The sequence below is a fragment of the Ceratotherium simum genome, chromosome 31, assembly GCF_057802395.1.
Source record: "Ceratotherium simum simum isolate JZ-2026a chromosome 31, ASM5780239v1, whole genome shotgun sequence".
Taxonomy (NCBI): Eukaryota; Metazoa; Chordata; class Mammalia; order Perissodactyla; family Rhinocerotidae; genus Ceratotherium; species Ceratotherium simum.
The window spans coordinates 20,398,555-20,417,604 of NC_141930.1; the positions used below are offsets into that span (position 1 = coordinate 20,398,555).

Consider the following 19,050-nt stretch of genomic DNA (forward strand, 5'->3'; position numbering starts at 1 on the left):
TGATTGCATACCGTGGGGAGACAGAGTGCACATATTTAGCCCAGGCATGATACTAGACAAAAATAAAAGAAGTAGACAAAACAACAGCAATACCTTTAAGGCAGGAAAGAAGCAGAATCCAGAGTTGCTACAATATATTATCTAAAATCCTTTGGTTTAAGAACAACAAAATTACAAGTCATCTAGGGAAACAGGAAAGTGTGACTTGTGCACAGGAAGAAAAGCGATCCAAAAAAATTATCTCGGAATGTCCCCAAATGTTGGATTTAGTAAAGACATCAAATCAACTATTATAAATATGTTAAAAGAACTGAAGGAAGCCATTTTTAAATAATTAAAGTATAACAATATGTCAACAAATGGAAATTCTCAGGGTATAGAAATTATTAAAAACAGTAACAACCAAAAAATAAATAAAATGAAGGACCACCCTTTGATACGATGTCATGAGTGGGTACTTCTCCTCTGTAATATTCTTTCCTGAGACTTTTAACCTGAGTCTGATCATGAGAAAACAACAAAGTGAAACTCGGTATCATTCTACAAGAGCACCTGACCAGTACTCTTGAAGACTGTCAGAGTCATGAAAAACAAGGAAAAACATAAATTATTATAGATTAGAGGAGACCGAGGGCACATGATGACTAAATGCAGTGTGGTATCCTGCACTGGATCCTGAAACAGAAAAAGGACATAAGTGGAAAAATGGTGAAATCTGAATAAAGTCTATATTTTATAATTTTGGACCAATGTTAATTTCTTTTGACAAATGTACCATGACTATGTAAGATATGAACGTTAGGAGAAGCTGAGTAAAGCATATACAGGAACTCTGTACTGTCTTTGCAACTTTTCTGTAAATAAATTTATTCCAAAGTAAAAAGTTAAAAAAAAAAAATCAAATGGAAATTCTAGACTTGAGGAATACAATACCTGTAATGAAAAATTCACTAGAGGGGCTCAGTAGCAGTTTTGAGATGCCAATACAAAGAATCAGTGAATTTAAAGACAAGCCAATAGATATGATTCAATCTGAAAAACAGAGGAAAAGTGATTGAAGAAAAATGAAGAGTTTCAGAGATCTATGGAAAACATCAAGCATACAACATATGTGTAATGGGAGTCCCAAAAGGAGAGAGAGAGAAAGGTGCAGATAATAGCGTTTTGGAAGACTTTACAAATTTGATGAAAAACTTTAAACTACACATCCAGAAGCTCAGTGAACCTAAGTAAGATAAAAACAAAGAGACCCATGCCTAGACACAGCATAGTCAACCTGTTGAAAGAGGAAATCTTGAAAGCGAGAGAAAAATACCGTTACTTACAGGGAAGCATCGGTATGATTAATGGCCCTCTCATCAGCAACACTGGAGGCCAGAGGCAGTGGGATGACATATCCAAAATGCTTGTCGACGCAGATAATCCATAATCTAGAAAGCAAAATTAGGGTGAGTTTATTATGAGCCAACTTTTGAGGACCATATAGCCTGGGGCCTTCCTTCCCCAAGTAAGGGAGGACACCAAAGAGTTGGGGTGTACAGAGCTGTTGTATACCGTCAAAGAGCACGTATCACATATGATTGCAATGTCCCTTTTACAGTAGTCACAAGATCACCCTGCCAGATTGCCCTGTCAGCATAGCGACTGATGGACACAGCCTGTAGCAGGTCTGCTGTCTGGATGGGCGTGGCTGGTGTCAGGTCTGTTTCGAGTTGGGTGGTCACAGGATGAGCACAGCAATCAAATCATAGCCTAGGGAGAAATGGTATCCTTAAGGAAATGCCCATGTAGGGGAAGTTGCATCCTTGTCTTAAGGGCATTTGTTCTTCTCTTTGGGACATGTTAATTGCTTAAAGCAGATCCACAATGAACGTTAGGAGGCCACAGGCTCTTTTTGGAAAAACAAGGTCAGGCCGAATTAGTTTTACACCAAATGGCTTCCTCATATGCTCCAATATATCCTATTGCTTGCCATTTATTTATCATGCTGAAAGAAAAAAACTGTCTTATGAACAATTCTATATTTAGCAAAACTACCCAAAAATGAAGGTGGAATAAGTACATTCCTGTGTAAAGACGGAGAGAGTCTGTAGCAAGCAGACTTGCCTTACAAGAAATACTAAAACAAGTTCTTAAGGTTGTCAGGAAATGACCCCAGATGGTAGCTCATATCCACAGGAAGAAATGAAGACATTGGAAATGTAAATATGTAGGTTAATATAAAAACTTTAATTACATTTTCTCTCATTTCTTAACTTTTTAAAAAAGCATTGAATTCTATCTAAAAACAAATTTAGCATCTGTAACGTTTCATTTCCCTCCACCCCCACCATGTTATAGTTTATTCATCCTAGTTATAAACAAATTGTTCACAGCTGTTTGCCTTTTGGTCTATAGGATCTCAAAATTTTTGGTTTCAGGACTCCTTTCTACTCCAAAAAATTATTGAAGACTCCAGAGAGCTTTTGCTTATATGAGTGTTATGTATTGATATTTTTTGTATTAGAAAATAAAACTGAGAAAAAATTCAAATACTATTCATTTGAAAATAACAGTAATACCAATTACATGTTAACATAACTAACATTTTTATAAACGAAAAAACTATATTTTCCAAAGCAAAAATGTGAGAAGAGTAGCATTGATTTACTCTTTTCAAGTCTCATTTGTGTCTGGTTTAATAGAAGACAGCTAGATTCTCATATATAGGCCTCTGCATTGAACTTGTTGCACTATGTTGCTTTGGCTGAAGTACATGAAGAAAATCTGGCCCCACTCAGATGTAGTTGGGAAAGGGAGGTGTAATTTAGTAGGTTTTCCTTACAATTGTAGATGTTTTTCTTTGATATGATGCCAAAACTGAAGTGGTAGTTTTGTAAAGGTCAGTTGCAATGTGAAATCTGAAACATATCAATGAATTTTTTGATTCATTGTTACATTAAAACCTATTCTTCCTGTTTATCTCTAAAGGATAATGGGATAGAAGTTTTCTGTCTAAAGTAATTACATTTGGAAAAAATTGTTAGGGTAATTGGTGTTGCATGAGAAGGTCTTTTGAAATGGTTTTTAATTAGTTGGTATTTGAGATTTCTAAATTTAATACCTTCTATAAAGTGGGACTTAGTTTAAATTCCTGGAAGCTGGAATCACAGATTATCATTACTGTGTACTTAATTTGAAACTTAGTTACATCATCATCTTCGTAAAAGTAATACCTCCTTGTGGTAAAATTAAATAATTCAAAAGGATATAAAATGCACTTCAAGGAAACCTCTCCTTACCAATTCCCCAGAGATAAGCAATGTTTATAGTTTCTTGAATGCTTTTCCTAAAAATTTGTTCACATATCAATATCTTGATATGTATTATACGTATACATGTGAAAATCATCTTTAAGCAAGTCGAATTGTATTATACATATTGTTCTGTAAATACGTAAATCTTGAACATCTTCGTATCAGTATAGTAGATATGTCTTTTAATGACTGCTTAGTATCTGTTTTACTAGAGTGGTTATCAGAAGAAAAAAATTTTAGTAATAAAGCACCACTTTTAAAGTTAGTTGCCACCCAAATATTGCTTCTGATCCTTTGTTAACATTTTTATTGGTCAAATACAATAAAATCAGTTGCAAACCAAAATTGCATATCTTGCAAAGCATGCAGGTTTTTATGAAGTTCATGGGTGTGATATTAAAGAACTCAAAGCTGTTAACAGACTGACAATTGAAGAGAAAATTATCAAGGATGATGATATACTAGATGCTTTTAAGGGAGCCTGATTTGATTACAATGACTTCTGATGCAAATGATTAAAGAGAGGCACTTAGGAAAAATGGATGAAGCCGTTCAGTACTTTTGAAAAGATCTTCTTTGTGTTGTCCCAAAAGAGAAAAACATGAAGGATGTGTTACATTGTGTTATCATACAATTTTATTGAAAAGATTACACTAAAAAATAGTCAATTGAAAGTTGAAATTATAAATTAAATTTTGTTAAATATAGGATAACTTAAACCTGTTTTTTATATTTTTGTTTTATTTTTCAAGTCAAAATCTTGAAAATCAATTATCATTTTCAATATCTACAATTACATTTTGGTCCTTAGTTTAAAAGAATTCGCTAAGTGATCTTTTCCCAGTATCAGTCATCTTTGGAAAACTAGGAACTCATGAATTCCACTGTATGGAGGTACTGTAATTTAATCAGGTCCCTGCCAATCAAGATATTTAGGCTATTTTTTTGTGGCTCTTATAAACAATGCTGCAGTGAATATCCTGTACGTATATCTTTACAGTCTCATGTGAGTTTGTCTGTGGTATACATTTCTAGAAGGGAAAGAACTTGAGTCAAAAGCTATATGTATTTACAATCTTGATACCTTTAAAAGGGTTACGTCAGTTTACATTCTCACTACAAAACTCTCCTTACACCTTCAGTGGATTCCTTGTTGTCCAGGTTTTTTCTTGAATTAGAACAGTGAGAGTTTGTACAGTGAGTTTGAATAGTGAGAGGTGTGGTATTATCCAAATCTGTCTAGTTCCTGAGGTTTGGATGGCCAGAGTAGGGACAGGCTGGATAATGAGGGGTTCATTTGAAAATTTAATCTGTCTTGATTCCTGAGTTGGGTAGCGAGAGTTTGAGTAACGCAGGACACCTGTTGTTTCTTATCTCATTTCCACACACTCACTGGCGCGGAGGTAGTATCAGTCTTTTTAATCCTTGCTAATGTGATAGGTTAAAATAAAAACTGTCCCACTAGGTTTGTTTGGCTTCTCTTTAATTATAAGTGATACTATGCATATGTTTATTTTAATGGCATTTGTATTTTAAAAAATTATGTAAAATATCTTCTTATTGTATTATAAGAGTAATATTTCAATATTAGGGAAATGGTCTTATTACAATATTACTAATATTTTATATAATCTCTTGACTTTTATGATAATTTTTGTCTTGTAGTTTTATATTTTATTTAGTGAAATTTAAGGCTTCTGGTTCTATGTCATACTTACAATATTATCTTCTATGCTTCAAGATAATAAATACATTCTTTCTTGTATTCTTTTGCAGTCTTTTACATTTTCTTTTGATAATTCTATTTCCACAGTTTCTTCCTCATGTTTTGATCTTTGTCCATCTGGAATTTATTGTGGTGTAAGGAATAAGGCAGAGAGATCCAGCTTTTTCCCTCTACTTACTATCTAGTTTCCCCTAAATCATTTATCAAATAGTGTATCTTTACCCCATTGATTTGAAATGCCACCTCTGCCATATGTGAAGTTCTTGCATCTATTTGGTCTATTTCTGGACTCTATTCTGTTTCATTGATCAGTCTGTTCTTGTGCTAGGATTAAACTGTTTTAATTATTATAGCTTAACAATATTTTAATATTTGATAATGTTCTCCCCTCTTTTTTTCCCTACCTGCATGCATGTCATTAGTCAAAAACTCCCCTCTTTCCTCTCACTACCTATAAAATATCTTATTGGTATTTTTACTAGAATAGTTTGAAATTGTAGTTTGAGCAAATAGGCATTATTAGAATTAATTCAAATAAAGTGGTTAGAGCAGTGCCTGGCATAGAATAAACAGTCAAAAGAGACTAGCTGCTATGCTGGATATTCTTTTTGCCCCTTTAAATGTATTCTCCACTCTCTCCCTCTTCCTCTGTACCTCAAGAGGCTGGCCTCTATGGGATGCATCTTCTGGGCTCTCTTGCCCTCTGGGTTCTTGTTGGATTGGCCAATGGGAGGTCTAGTCGGAGATGAGGGGTGGGAGAGAAGAGAGAGTAGGGTACATTTCCCAGCCCCTCACCCTATAGGGCTGTGTTTGTCCACCTTAAGCCCGCACTTCTGCCAGGTGGTTCTCCTTCCATAGTGCGAGTCCTCACTAGGGTCTCATAGTAACAGTGGTAACAGCTTCCTGCTATTGCTAACCCCTGGGAGCTTCACCCTACCTAGACCTTAGTAAATAGTTTTTTCATGAATTTCTGTTCACTTACTCGTTTGAGTGTGCCAGCAATTTCCTGCTGGGCGCCTGACTGATAAAGCTGCTCTCATGCTAGTACTGAATCTTCCTATTCCAGTCTTCTTGGACATCCCTCGATAGAGATCAAAATTTTCTTCGTGAAGCCCTTTATCATCTTTGTTGTTTATATCCAGCTTTACTTTTATTCGGTTGCAATTATAAATGGAGTCCTTTCTCTCATTATGTTTTCTAACTGATTGTATTTAGGCAAACAATTGATTTTTGTATGTTAATTTTGTAATCAGCTGCATACTGAATTTTCTTATTGTTTCTAATAGTTTTTCTTATTTCATAATCACTTGCAAATAATGATAAGTTTGCCTTTTTATCTTCACCCTGTTAGGAATATTTATTTTGGAAAGATTGTTTATTTTGCTCCAATGCATTTTTGCGTGTCTGTTAAGATACTTAAAAGTTTTTCACCTTTGATCTACTAATTTGGTAAATTACTTTAGTAAATATTCTAATATTAACTTACCTAGACCTAGAATGATCCTTCCTTGGTTAAGATATATTATTCTTTTAATGATTCTACTTGCTAGTATTTTGTATAGGACTTTTGCAGCCATATTCCTTACTGAAAATAATCTATAGCTTTCTCTCCCCATCCAGTGTCATGTTGTCGTAATAGTGTTCTGTTGATATCATCCTTGTATTTTTCCAAGCAAGTTAAAAACAGTAAAGCAGCAAAGAAAAGAGATTTTTTTTTTTTTTAATAAAAAGATCTTTAAAGCATGAGGAAGTTAACTTGTTACCAGGGAAACTGGCATCATGCTTTTCTGGTTATAAGGCTGTCTTTTGTACCACAGTGGAACAAAGTACAATTGTTACAAGACTTAAGATATGTATGTAATGATGTGGTGACATATAATACCATCTTTCACTTGATAGTTCTTTCATCTGCCTTATCTCATCCTGTGAAGAGAAATGGGTAGGTATCAGCCCCGTTTAAAAAATGAGAAGGTTTAGGTTCAGAGAGATTGCTGCTTGCCAGTGGTCATATGGCTAATAAGGTTTACCTCTAGACCTAGAAACCAAATCTTCTGATTCACAGGCAATGCTCCTTTACTTCATTAACTTTAGGAATAGAGTTAATGCAATTTCATGAATCGAATCACATGTATATTTCAAAATAGGAGAGATCTTGGCTCAGATTTTGTTTTCAAAGTGATTATGTGTGAAGAATTCAGCACTGCTCTTATAATGCATATTATAATTCAGTTTATGCCTACAACATCTTGCGGTAGAGAACAGGGTTATGACTTTATACTATAGATAGTAGCACAGAATCACCCAATTTAAGAACTGGAGCTACCTTCCTAACTGTGAAGGACTGTATATGCTCTTCATAGACGCAAATGGAAGAAAAAATAGTGTCTTCTTGTGCTCATGAAAAAAAATACTAAATTTCTTCCTTTTAAAAGCATGAATTGTATTTTTCTTTGTTACTCAGGTAATACATGTTCTTGATGGAAAATTTAGGGAAAAAATTGTCAGGTGAAAATATAAGATTCATCTGTAATCCTACCACCCAGAGATAACAATGTGAACATATTGGTATCTAGCTCAACAATCCTAGTATTTATCCATCTAAATATAGTCTCTCTTTCTCTCTATTAGTGTACATAATGTTTTAGAATCATTTTCTTAGTTTACAATATATTGTCAGTAATTTTTCATATTATGAAATACTTTATAGCAATATTTCAGATACTAGGGACTTTTTTCTTAAAAAAGTCTTATTAGAAACCCAAATATATGCAATATGTTATTGGTAAAATTTTTGTTTTACTAATTTATAACTTTATTATGAGAATAAAAAGGTTTGTTTGATGAACAGAAAAATTTGAAATAGGGTTGTATCCAGTGGTATGCTGTTAAATGTTCAAAGCAACTGGATCGCTGAAGGAAAAATAGCCCTGATTTGTGGTGTGTGCTGATTTCTGTAGTGTACTTACTTTTACCATTGTTGATTTGAAGCTATCAGTGCAGTGTTACTGAAGGAATTGTGCAGAATTGGCTGTCTAGAGCCAGTGTGAGCAGGCTCCAACACACCGCTGATTATACAGCTAGAGTGTTTTTAGTTGCAGGTAGCAAAAAACTTATTCCAGTTTCCTCCAACAAAAGACGTACCTGGAAGACTTAAGGTTGAGTGGCTCCAGATTTGGTTAATTCAACAGCTCAATATCATCATCGCTGACCCACATTCTTTTTTCTGTTTTGCTATCTTCCGTATGTTGGAGTTGTCCTCACACTAGCTTCCATCATGGTTGCAAAGTGGCTTTAATAGTTCCATGTATCCAGAAATGACAACTTTCAGAGGAAGAAAAGGGCTGTCTCTTCCCTCTTGTATCATTTTAAGTGCAAAGAAACCCATTCCATGAGGTTTCCCCAGCAGATTTCCCTGTCACACTTGATTGTTTCACATGGCCATTTCTAAACTAGTTTCAGGCAAGAGAGATGGAATGATTATGATTGGTTTGGACCATTCAGGGCCCACTCTTCAGATCTGAGGCTGCAGCCACACTCCCTTAAAGCACATGGCGGCCCAGACACCTGAACAAAATTTTGCTTCTTTTAGCAAGGAGGGAAGAAGGGTTGGATGTTGATTGTACAGCCAACAGTGTCCACTGCACAGGAGTTGTAGATGGCACTTCCAGTTGTAGTATAAGCTTCAATATTTAATTTATTTTTATTGTGTGGTAAAAGTTTTCATTCATCCAGAAAAATTGCAAATGTTAACAATATTCTTCTCAACTCATTCTGTGAGGCTAATATTACCTTGATACCAAAACCCCACAAAGTCATTACAAGAAAAGGAGACTACAATATCTCTTAAGAATAGGGACACAAAAATTCTTAATGAAATATTAACAAACTGAATCCAGCAACATATAAAAAGAATTATATACCATGACCAAGGGGGGTTATCTCAGGAAGGCAAGGTTGGTTTAATATCCCCAAATCAATTAATGTTATATCCTATGTCAGTAGAATAATAAAAGCCACATGATCATATCAATAGATGTAAAAAAAAAAAAAATAGCATTTGACAAAATCCAGCACCCCTTCATTATAAAAACACCCAGAAAACTAGGAATAGATCCTCTACTCTATAAAGGGTATCTGTGAAAAACCAACAGTTAACATCGTACTTGATGGTGAAAGACTGGATGCTTTCCCCATAAGATCTGGAACAAGACAAGGATGTCCATGCTGCTTCTATTCCAGCGTTGTACTAGAAGTTCTAGCCAGATCTATTAGGCAAGAAAAAGAAAAGACATCTAGATCAGAAAGGAAGAAGGAAAACTCTATTCATAGATGACATGATCTTCTATATAGAAAATACTAAGGGATCTATTAAGGAATTATTACAACTAATAAATGGGTTTAGCAAAGTTGCAAGATAAAAAATCAATATAGAAAAACCAATTATATTTCTATATACTTGAAATGAACAATCTGAAAATGAAATTAAAACAATTCCATTTACAATAGCATTAAAAATAAAATACTTAGGAATAAATTTTAAAAAGAAGTGCAAAACTTATTCTCTGAAAACTACGAAACATTGTTGAAAGAAATTGAAGATCCAAATAAATGGAAAAATATCATATGTTCATAGATTGAAAGACCTGAAATTGATAAGGTGGCAGTACTCCTCAAATTGATCTGTGGATCCAGCAGTCCCTTTCAGAGTCTCAGCTTCTCTGTAGAAATTGACAAGATGATTTGAAATTTTATGTGGAATTGCAAGGGACCCAGAATAGCAAAAAACAATCTTAAAAGAGAACAAAATAGGAGGACTTTTACTTCCTGATTTCAAAACTTACTACAAAGCAACAGTAATCAAAACAGTATGGTACTGACTCCTATGCTTATAGTACTTATCTTAAGTAGTTATTTTATAGACCTATAGATCAATATAGAATAGAATTGAGAGTCGAGAAGTAAACCCTTGTGTCTGTGGCCAACTGATTTTTGACAAGAGGGTTAAGACCGTTCAATGGGGAAAGAATAGCCTTTTCAGTAAATTGTGCTAGAACAACTGGATAGCCACATGCAAAAGGATGAAGTTGATGCTTATAACTTAAAATGGATCAAAGACCTAATTGTAGGAACTAAAACTATAAAACTCTTAGAAGAAAACGTAGGGTAAATCTTTATGACCTTGGATTTGACAAAGGATTCTTTCATATGACATCAAAAGCATGTGCAACAGAAGAAAAAATAGATACATTGGACTTCATCAAAATTAAAAACTTTTGTGCTTCAAAGGACACTATCCAGAAAGTGAAAAGATAACCCACATAATGGGAGAAAGTAATTGCAACTCATATATCTAATAAGGGACTTGTATCTAGAATATACAAGAAACTCTATATAACTCAATAATAAAAAAGATGAATAACTCAATTACAAATGGACCAAGGATCTGAATAGGCATTTCTCCAAAGAAAATGCATAAATGGCCAATAAGCACATGAAAAGATGCTCCAACATCTTTTCCATCAGGGAAATGCAAATCAAAACCACAATTAGAGGGGCCGGCCCGGTGGCACAAGTGGTTAAGTGCACGCGCTCTGCTGCGGCGGCCCAGGGTTTGCCAGTTCGGATCCCAGGCGCGCACCGATGCTCCGCTTGGCAAGCCATGCTGTGGTGGCATCCCATATAAAGTGGAGGAAGATGGGCACGGATGTTAGCCCAGGACCAGTCTTCCTCAGTAAAAAAAAGAGGAGAATTGGCAGATGTTAGCTCAGGGCCGATCTTCCTCACACACACAAAAAAACAAAACCTACAATTAGACATGGCTAGAATAAAAAAGTTCAGATAATAATAAGTGTTGGCAAGGATGTGGAGAAATCAGAACCTTCAGACACAGCTATTTGGAATGTAAAATGGTGCAGCCACTTTGGAAAACAATGTGGCAGTTCCTCAAAGTGTTAAACATAGTTTGAGTAGAATATAAACTGACACACAGACAGAGAGAACAGTTTGGTGATTACCAGGGGGAAGGGTAGTTGGGGGTGGGCTCAAGGGGTGAAGGGGTGCATTTATATGGTGACTGACAAATAACGTACAACTGGAATCTCACAGTTATAAACTATCATGATATCAATAAAAAAAATTTTTTTACATGTTAAACATAGAGTTACCAAATGACCCAGCAATTTCACTTCTAGGTATATACCTAAGAGAATTGAAAACATAGGGGCCACACAAAAACTTATGCGTGAATGTTTATAGCAGCATTTTTCAAATAGCCAAAAAGTAGAAACAACCTAAATGTCTGTCAACTGCTGAGTAGATCAACAAAAAGTGTTATATCCATAATGGAACGTTATTCAACAGTAAAAAGGAATGAATTTCTGATACATGCTACAAGTTGGATGAACCTCGAAAACATGCTAAGTAAAATAAACCAGACACAAAAGGTCACATTGTGTTTGATTCCATTTATATGAAATATCCAGAAAATGTATTTCCATAAGAACAAAGAGCTGACTGGTAGTTGCCCAGGGCTGGAGAGAGGGAGAATGGGGAATAACTGCTTATGGGTATGGGGTTTCCCATGAGGTGATGAAAATATTATAAAATTAAAAGTGGTGATGGTTGCACATACCTATGAATATACTAAAAACTATTGCATTGTGTATTTAACTGGGTGAATTGTGTGGTTTGCAAACTGTATCTCAAGAAAACTTAAAAAAATATTATCAGTATTTAAAGTTTCCCTTGCAGTTTCAGAATGCTTTTAAATTAATGATCTAGGGCCGGCCCCATGGCTTAGCGGTTAAGTGCACGCGCTCCACTGCTGGCGGCCCGGGTTCAGATCCCGGGCGCGCACCGACGCACCGCTTCTCCGGCCATGCTGAGGCCGTGTCCCACATGCAGCAACTAGAAGGATGTGCAGCTATGACGTACAACTATCTACTGGGGCTTTGGGGGAAAAAAACAAATAAATAAAATTAAAAAAAATAAATAAATAAAAAATAAATTAATGATCCAGAAATTTGAAGGAAAAATAGTTGAAAATGTGTATTTCAATGTATATCAGTAGTAATATCTACAATGCTGTCCATTTTGTCACAAATATAAAAGTCAGAAAAGTACACCAGAGTTACACTAAGCATTAAAATTATAATATACAATCCTAAGGTGTTCATACATGTTCATCTGTTAGTATAAAACTGGTTTGTTTTAATGAAAATATATCCTGAGCAGATGCATCTGAGTTTGCCTGGCATTTGTTTCTGGAGCTTAGTTGCTCTCGTGGAGCACAGTTTTACGTCCGGAATCATACACAGGCCCAAATGAAGAAAGAGAAGGTTAGTTCAGAGGCCAAACTTTGCTGATCAATAACACGTGTATAAAATATTCAGATACATACACAGAGATGCCAGACGATGGCCTAAGTTAGGATTTGTGTAAAAACATGTTAATCTGGCAGCATAAATGAATATTTTGGTAGGAGTCCCCAAAGAGTTAAAATTTTTAAATGTTTGAATATGTGCATTTTTTTGAGAAACAATTCACATACCGTAAAATTCACCCTTTTAAAATGTACAGTGTGGTTTTTAGTATATTCACAAAGTTGTGCAATATTGCACACCTTCACTACTATCTAATTTCAGAACACTTTCATCACCTAAAAAAGAAACTACCCATTAGCGGTGACTCCCCACCCCTCCCTCCCCCAGCCCCTGCACCTGGTAGTCTGCTTTCTGTCTCTGTGTGTTTACATATGGAATATGTGCATTGTTTTTACTACAAATTTTAACTAGTATCCAAGAATTAAATTTTAGTTTGAAAACAGTTTGAACATTTATGTTTTATAGCATTCACTTTAAATGATTGTAGGTATTCCATATTTCTTATTCCATATTTTTTATAATCAGCTAATCAGTCCCTTCTGATAATTTCCTTAAGATCAATTCCTAGAAGTGGTATGGATAGTTAAAATGTTAGGTGTAGTTTTAAGCCTTTTGATAAACATTGCCTAATTACCATCCAGAAAGCTTATATCAATTTACACCCAAACAATAGTGTAAGAAAGACTCATATAAGTCGTCGAGTATAATCATACAGTAAATAACTAAATCTTACTTTTTTATATACAGGGTGATATCTACCTTCCAATTAGTGTTTATTGTCTAATTTTGAAAATTGTTTTCTGCTCGACACTTTAGAAATTTTCAGTGAACAGGAGTCACAATTTTAAAATCAAATGTACTTGAAACGTTACCTCAAATTGGCAAAGCTACTGTGGTACCGGTTTGTATTCCAGGTTTTAAACAGAAGCTCTTTAAATGTGTCTTTATTTGTCAGTTGTAAATTGCCTGCACTTTATCTGACTGCTTTTTAATTGTTCATAGAATGAATTAAAACTTTCAGCTGTATCAAATTACCTATTTTAGTTTGTTGTTTTTTAAGCTTCCCCAGTAAATCTTGAAATATGCTATTCTGATGGCCAAAATGACAGGATTTCATTTTTCTCTTTATACAGCCACATGTTGGAGGTGTTAAAATGGCCATGACTTTCCCACGTGGGAGGAAATGCATTCTAGATTGAGGAAATGAGTTGAGTGCAAGTCTGGCAGTGATTATGTCCAGGCTGTGTTCAGGAAATCATGAGTAAAATATTTGGTTGGAATTAGGGTATGTATTAGGGTGAAAATGAGACAATAGGGTTAAATTTGTGCCATAAAAGACAAATATTAAGTGGTTTTCTTTATCTTCTTGGTAATAAAAAATATCATACTGTATGGTAGGTAGAGGGTGTATGATAAGGTGCTGTGTATGCAATTTGATGAGAGGGTTAACTATTTTGTGCTTTTTGGTATGTCCCCTTTTAACTTTGATCATATAGGGTTTTTTAAAAATCATATCAGTCTTTTTTTAATTATTTTATTGAGGTCGTATTGGTTTATAACATTGTGTAATTTCAGGTGACATTCTTATATATCAGTTTCTGTATAGACTGCGTCATGCTCACCACCAATAGTCTAGTTTTTATTGGTCACCATATATATGTGCCCCTTTACTCCTTTCCCCCACCCCCACCCCCTTTCCCTTGGTAACCACTAATCTGTTCTCTTTATCCATGTGTTTGTTTATCTTCCACATTTGAGTGAAATCATACAGTGTTTGTCTTTGTCTGGCTTATTTTGCTTAACATAATACCCTCAGGGTCCAGCCATGTTGTTGCAAATGGGACAGTTTTGTCTTTTTTTTTGTCTGAGTTGTATTCCATTGCATATATATATATACACCTCATCTTCTTTATCCATTCATCAGTTGATGGGCACTTGGGTTGCTTCCATGTCTTGGCTATTGTGAATAATGCTGCAGTGAATATAGGGGTGCATAGATCTCTTTGTATTGTTGATTTCATGTTCTTTGGATAAATACTCAGTAGTGGGGTAGCTGGATCATACGGTTTTTCTATTTTTAATTTTTTGAGAAATCTCCATACTGTTTTCCATAGTGGCTGCACCAGTTTGCATTCCCACCAGCAGTGTATGATGGTTCCCTTTTCTCCACGTCCTCTCCAACACTTATTATTTCTCATCTTGTTAATTATAGCCATTCTGGTGGTTGTGAGATGATATCTCATTGTAGTTTTGATTTGCGTTTCCCTGATAATTAGTGACATTGAACATCTTTTCATGTGCCTGTTGGCCACCTGTATATCTTCTTTGGAAAAATGTCTGTTCATGTCTTCTGTGCATTTTTTGATTGGGTTGTTCGTCTTTTTTGTTGTTGAGTTGTGTGAGTTCTTTATATATTTTGGAGATTAACCCCTTGTCGGATATATGATTTGTAAATATTTTCTCCCAGTTGGTGGGTTGTCTTTTTGTTTTGTTCATGATTTTCTTTGCCTTGCAGAAATTTTTAGTCTGATGTAGTCCCATTTGTTTATTTTTTCTTTTGTTTCCCTTCCCTAAGTAGACATGGTATTCGAAAAGATGCTGCTGAGACTTATGTTAAAGAGTGTACTGCCTGTGTTTTCTTCTAAGAGTTTTATGGTTTCAGGTCTTAGATTCAAGTCTTGAATCCATTTTGAGTTAATTTTTGTGTATGGTGTAAGATATGGTCTACTTTCATTCTTTTGCATGTGGCTGTCCAGTTTTCCCAACACCATTTGCTGAAGAGACTTTCCTTTCTCCATTGTATGTTCTTGGCTCCTTTGTGGAAGATTAGCTGTCCATAGATGTGTGGTTTTATTTCTGGGCTTTCAGTTCTGTTCCATTGATCTGTGTGTCTGTTTTTGTGCCAGTACCATGCTGTTTTGAGTACTATAGCTTTGTAGTATATTTTGAAGTCAGGGATTGTGGTGCCTCCAGCTTTGTTCTTTTTTCTCAGGATTGCTTTGGCTCAGTTTTTCTTATGTCAGCTTTTTTTCCCCAATTTCATCAGCTTTTTTTTTAGGTGATATGATGGTGTGCTGAATGGGGCATATTTCTTCCATAAGTGTGCAAGTCATGGGTGGGGAAGAAGGGGAAGGGGGAGGGGTATGCATACACACACACCTTGCCATATCATCCTCTGCCAGTGGTTCCCAAGTGATAATGGCAAATCCCAGGAGAATTTTGACAAGGGATTCATGAATCCACATGTATTTGAAATAGTAAACTTAAAAAAATAAATCTCATACACATATGTACCAGTGTTTTTCAAATATGAGTAGATACTGTTGTGACTGATTAAATAAAATTCATTTAAACATAACTGCTGAACTCACAGCGTTAGATTATTTTGTATTTTCTCAATCAGTGGATCTGTTTTGTATTCTTTTATGAGATGGTCAGGTGCGGCCACGAGAGAAGACACAGGAAAGACTCAGGAAAAAAACAAAGTTTGTTATCCTCACAGGGCCTAGAGACAGGAAGCACGGCACACCACACAGGGCCACCTGCAAACACTGGGGTGGGTGGTCAGGAGGCGGGAGACAGGGGTGAGGGGAAAGCATTAGGCCATGGCCTTTACTGGGGTTTCCGAGAGAAACTCGAGGCAGGGCAAAGTGAACCGTTTAGGATTGGCTAATTTGAATAATTTTGGTGGGCTTTGAGCTATAGGAGTGTTTCCTAGTTGCCTGATACCTGGCGCTGGAATGATTAAGGCCTCTTAGGATGCAGGAGTCTGATAGAGGTCTGGCTCTGGCTTGGACTTGCTCCTGGCTGGCCCTTTGCTATCTCTAAGATTTGGCTAGCCCTGGAAGGGGCAGTTTTTCCCCAGCCAGAAAGGTTTTTTAAGATGTCAAAATATCATAATATACAGATAATAATAATTTAAAAATATATACGCAGACACACGCATACATACGATACAGGATATCAGAAGAATAACTCATCATGTGGGGTGCACAGACTGTTTGACACTTGAGATTAAACGCCGCCTATGCCAGCTATGTCTGATTTCCTAAAAGAGTAAAATTGTGATGTAGACTCTGAACCACTTGGGCCAATGTCTGGCTGGTTTAACACTGTTAAACGCATGCTTGTTATTGATGCAGTGAAAAGGAATGGACTGTTACCACTGGGTAATGGCTGACAAAAATTTGAAAAGGGGAGCATTACGGTCAAACTTTTACTTAGTGAATAAGTTAGATGTTTTTGTTTTTGTGTTTTTTTTAATTCCATGACTATCTCGTATTGTAACTTAGAGAAACTGGCAGTTTAAATAGGAGCTAGGTTGATTAATGTCTGCTCTGTAGAGAGGGGAAAGATACTAGAAAGTATTTGAATCGAGTCTTGGATATGCCTGAATATATTATCAAAGCACTGGTTAAAGGGTGTTAGGTGATTTTAAAAGGTTTGTAAATTTTAGTTTATGGCTCTTTATTTGGACTATGTCAGAGCATTGGATAAGAATTCACCTTGGTGACCTCTCTCGATTCTCTTGATGCATACCATAACTGTTTTAATCCTTACTACGACTTTGTGTCCAAATACTTTCCCATTACCTGGGTGGAAGAAACAGGCTTTTAGAATGGAACTTGTATCAAGGCTCCATGGTTAGGAATGGTAGACCTCAGATTTGAATCCATGATCACATGACCCAAAGCCTGTGCTCCCCTGTGCTTAATCAATTTTAAGAGGATATTTGTTTGCATGAATTTCAGACTTAAGAGAATTCTAAACTTGAAGGAAAATTAAATGACAGTATTTTTTCCGATGTATTTTTTTATTGTGCTAAAATACACCTAACATAAAATTTGCCGTTGTAACCATTTTTAAATATACAATTCAGTGGCATTACGTACATTCACAATGTCGTGCAACCATCACCACTATTCATTTCCCGAACTTTTTCATCATGTGACACAGAAACTGTGTACCCATTAAACAGTAACTTGCTATTCCCTTCTTTCCCCAGCTTCTGGTAACCTCTACTCCACTTTCTGTCTCTATGAAGAAAATATTTTTTTAGTGAGAGATTATTGTTGATGTTAGATAATATAAATTAAGTTTTAGATTTTTTTGTAGTGTTGATTATAAATGCATTTCTTTTGAACAAGAAGTACCATGTATTTCAATGCAAATTAAGAGTTATTTTTGCCTTTTTCTTTGTCTATTCTATTTTAAACAAAGCATTATAATTAGCATTATAATTATATATGCTAAGTACAGAAACTTTCGTGTTCGCTTCATTTTATTAAATGTAAACAAATGGTGTTAATTTAAGAGAAAATAGTTCTTTTTTCTGAACCTTGCTAAACTGCTTTTTGTACATTGTTCTAGTTAGAGCTCCTTAAGGTAGCATTAATTAGTCTTAATTGCCTTTGCAATTAAGTTCACCAAAATGGTGGCAAATCCAAAGGGTGACAATCTTTTTGCCAACCTGCACAAATTTGTATTACATTCTCCTAGCCGATGGTTGTCAAATTGCATATGATTTGATTCAAGCTGTTTTTTAAAATGAGCATAGAATGTAATTATTATTGCTCATTGTATTCCATTAGTAATAGTTACTGGGAGGTGCTCTAACATTTGGGCCAGACCCTGGGCTTTGGTCTTTTGTTGTTTCATATACGCATGACGTTATGAAAAACCCAGAGCCCCCGTTCAGCCACTTGCCTTAGTTTTTGCCTGAGTATTCTGTATTTTCTTACCATCTCATAGATTCATTTCAGTAGATATTTTCTATATTTTCCAGCATTTTCAGTTGTTTGCAATGGTAGGGTCAGTTCTCTAAACTAGTCCACTGTTGGAAGTGATCTCAGAGACTTTACTAACAGATTCATTTACATCACCTGGTAAATAATAATAATAGGAAATAGGTTTTGTCTTGGTTAGCTACAGTTTATTCTTGGCTGCTTCTTTCGAATCGGTACTATTACAGAACTGGATGGAAGAATTTTTAATATTATCTGCTATATCTTGCTTTCATGTCCTAAAGGAACTAAAGGAGACTAGCCTGGGGGAAGGGGCTGAACCAAGAGTTCTTTCTCTGGCCTAGGTCTGGAAGAAACTTGAAGCCCTAAAAGGAGATTCAGTTTGAGATTCATTGAGCAGTGGCCTTCTTGTCACTTGCTTTTTGTACTGTATTCGAAGCTGTTTCTTACTGACTTTAACGTTACTGAGGTTTAAGAGGGGAAGGAATGTTATTTGTATATACGTGTGAGAGAGGAAAAAACAGATAGATGGGGGGGGCTGCTATTTAGTGTGAATAGTTACCATTTGCGAATTTTGGCCTTTTGCCCTCCCAGTCGTCTCCTGTTGTGAGCCTAAAGATTTTGGTTTTCATCTTCTCTTTTCTCCTTGGATAATCTTACTCACCATATGGTTTTGACTACTCGAGGATTACTCCCAAATCCCTCTTTCCAGCCCGCCTCTCTTTCAGGGCCGTGAGGCTCACAAGCCCAGCTACTGAATGAACACTTCCATTTAGTTGTCCCTGGGGCACTTAACCCTCTCCTGAAACATTAAAGCAAATCAGTCTCTTGAATCCCAGCACCTTTCTCTGTTTTCATGACCACTACCCTAATCTGGGCCATCAGCTCATTCTGGATTAGGG

The 19,050-nt window shown here is 35.7% G+C and overlaps 1 protein-coding gene across 5 annotated transcripts in view; it reads left to right on the top strand.

The window, feature by feature from the left end:
- Positions 1–19,050, top strand: part of PDE7A (phosphodiesterase 7A) — a 122,944-nt gene that overhangs the window by 24,093 nt on the left and 79,801 nt on the right. The window lies entirely within an intron of this gene.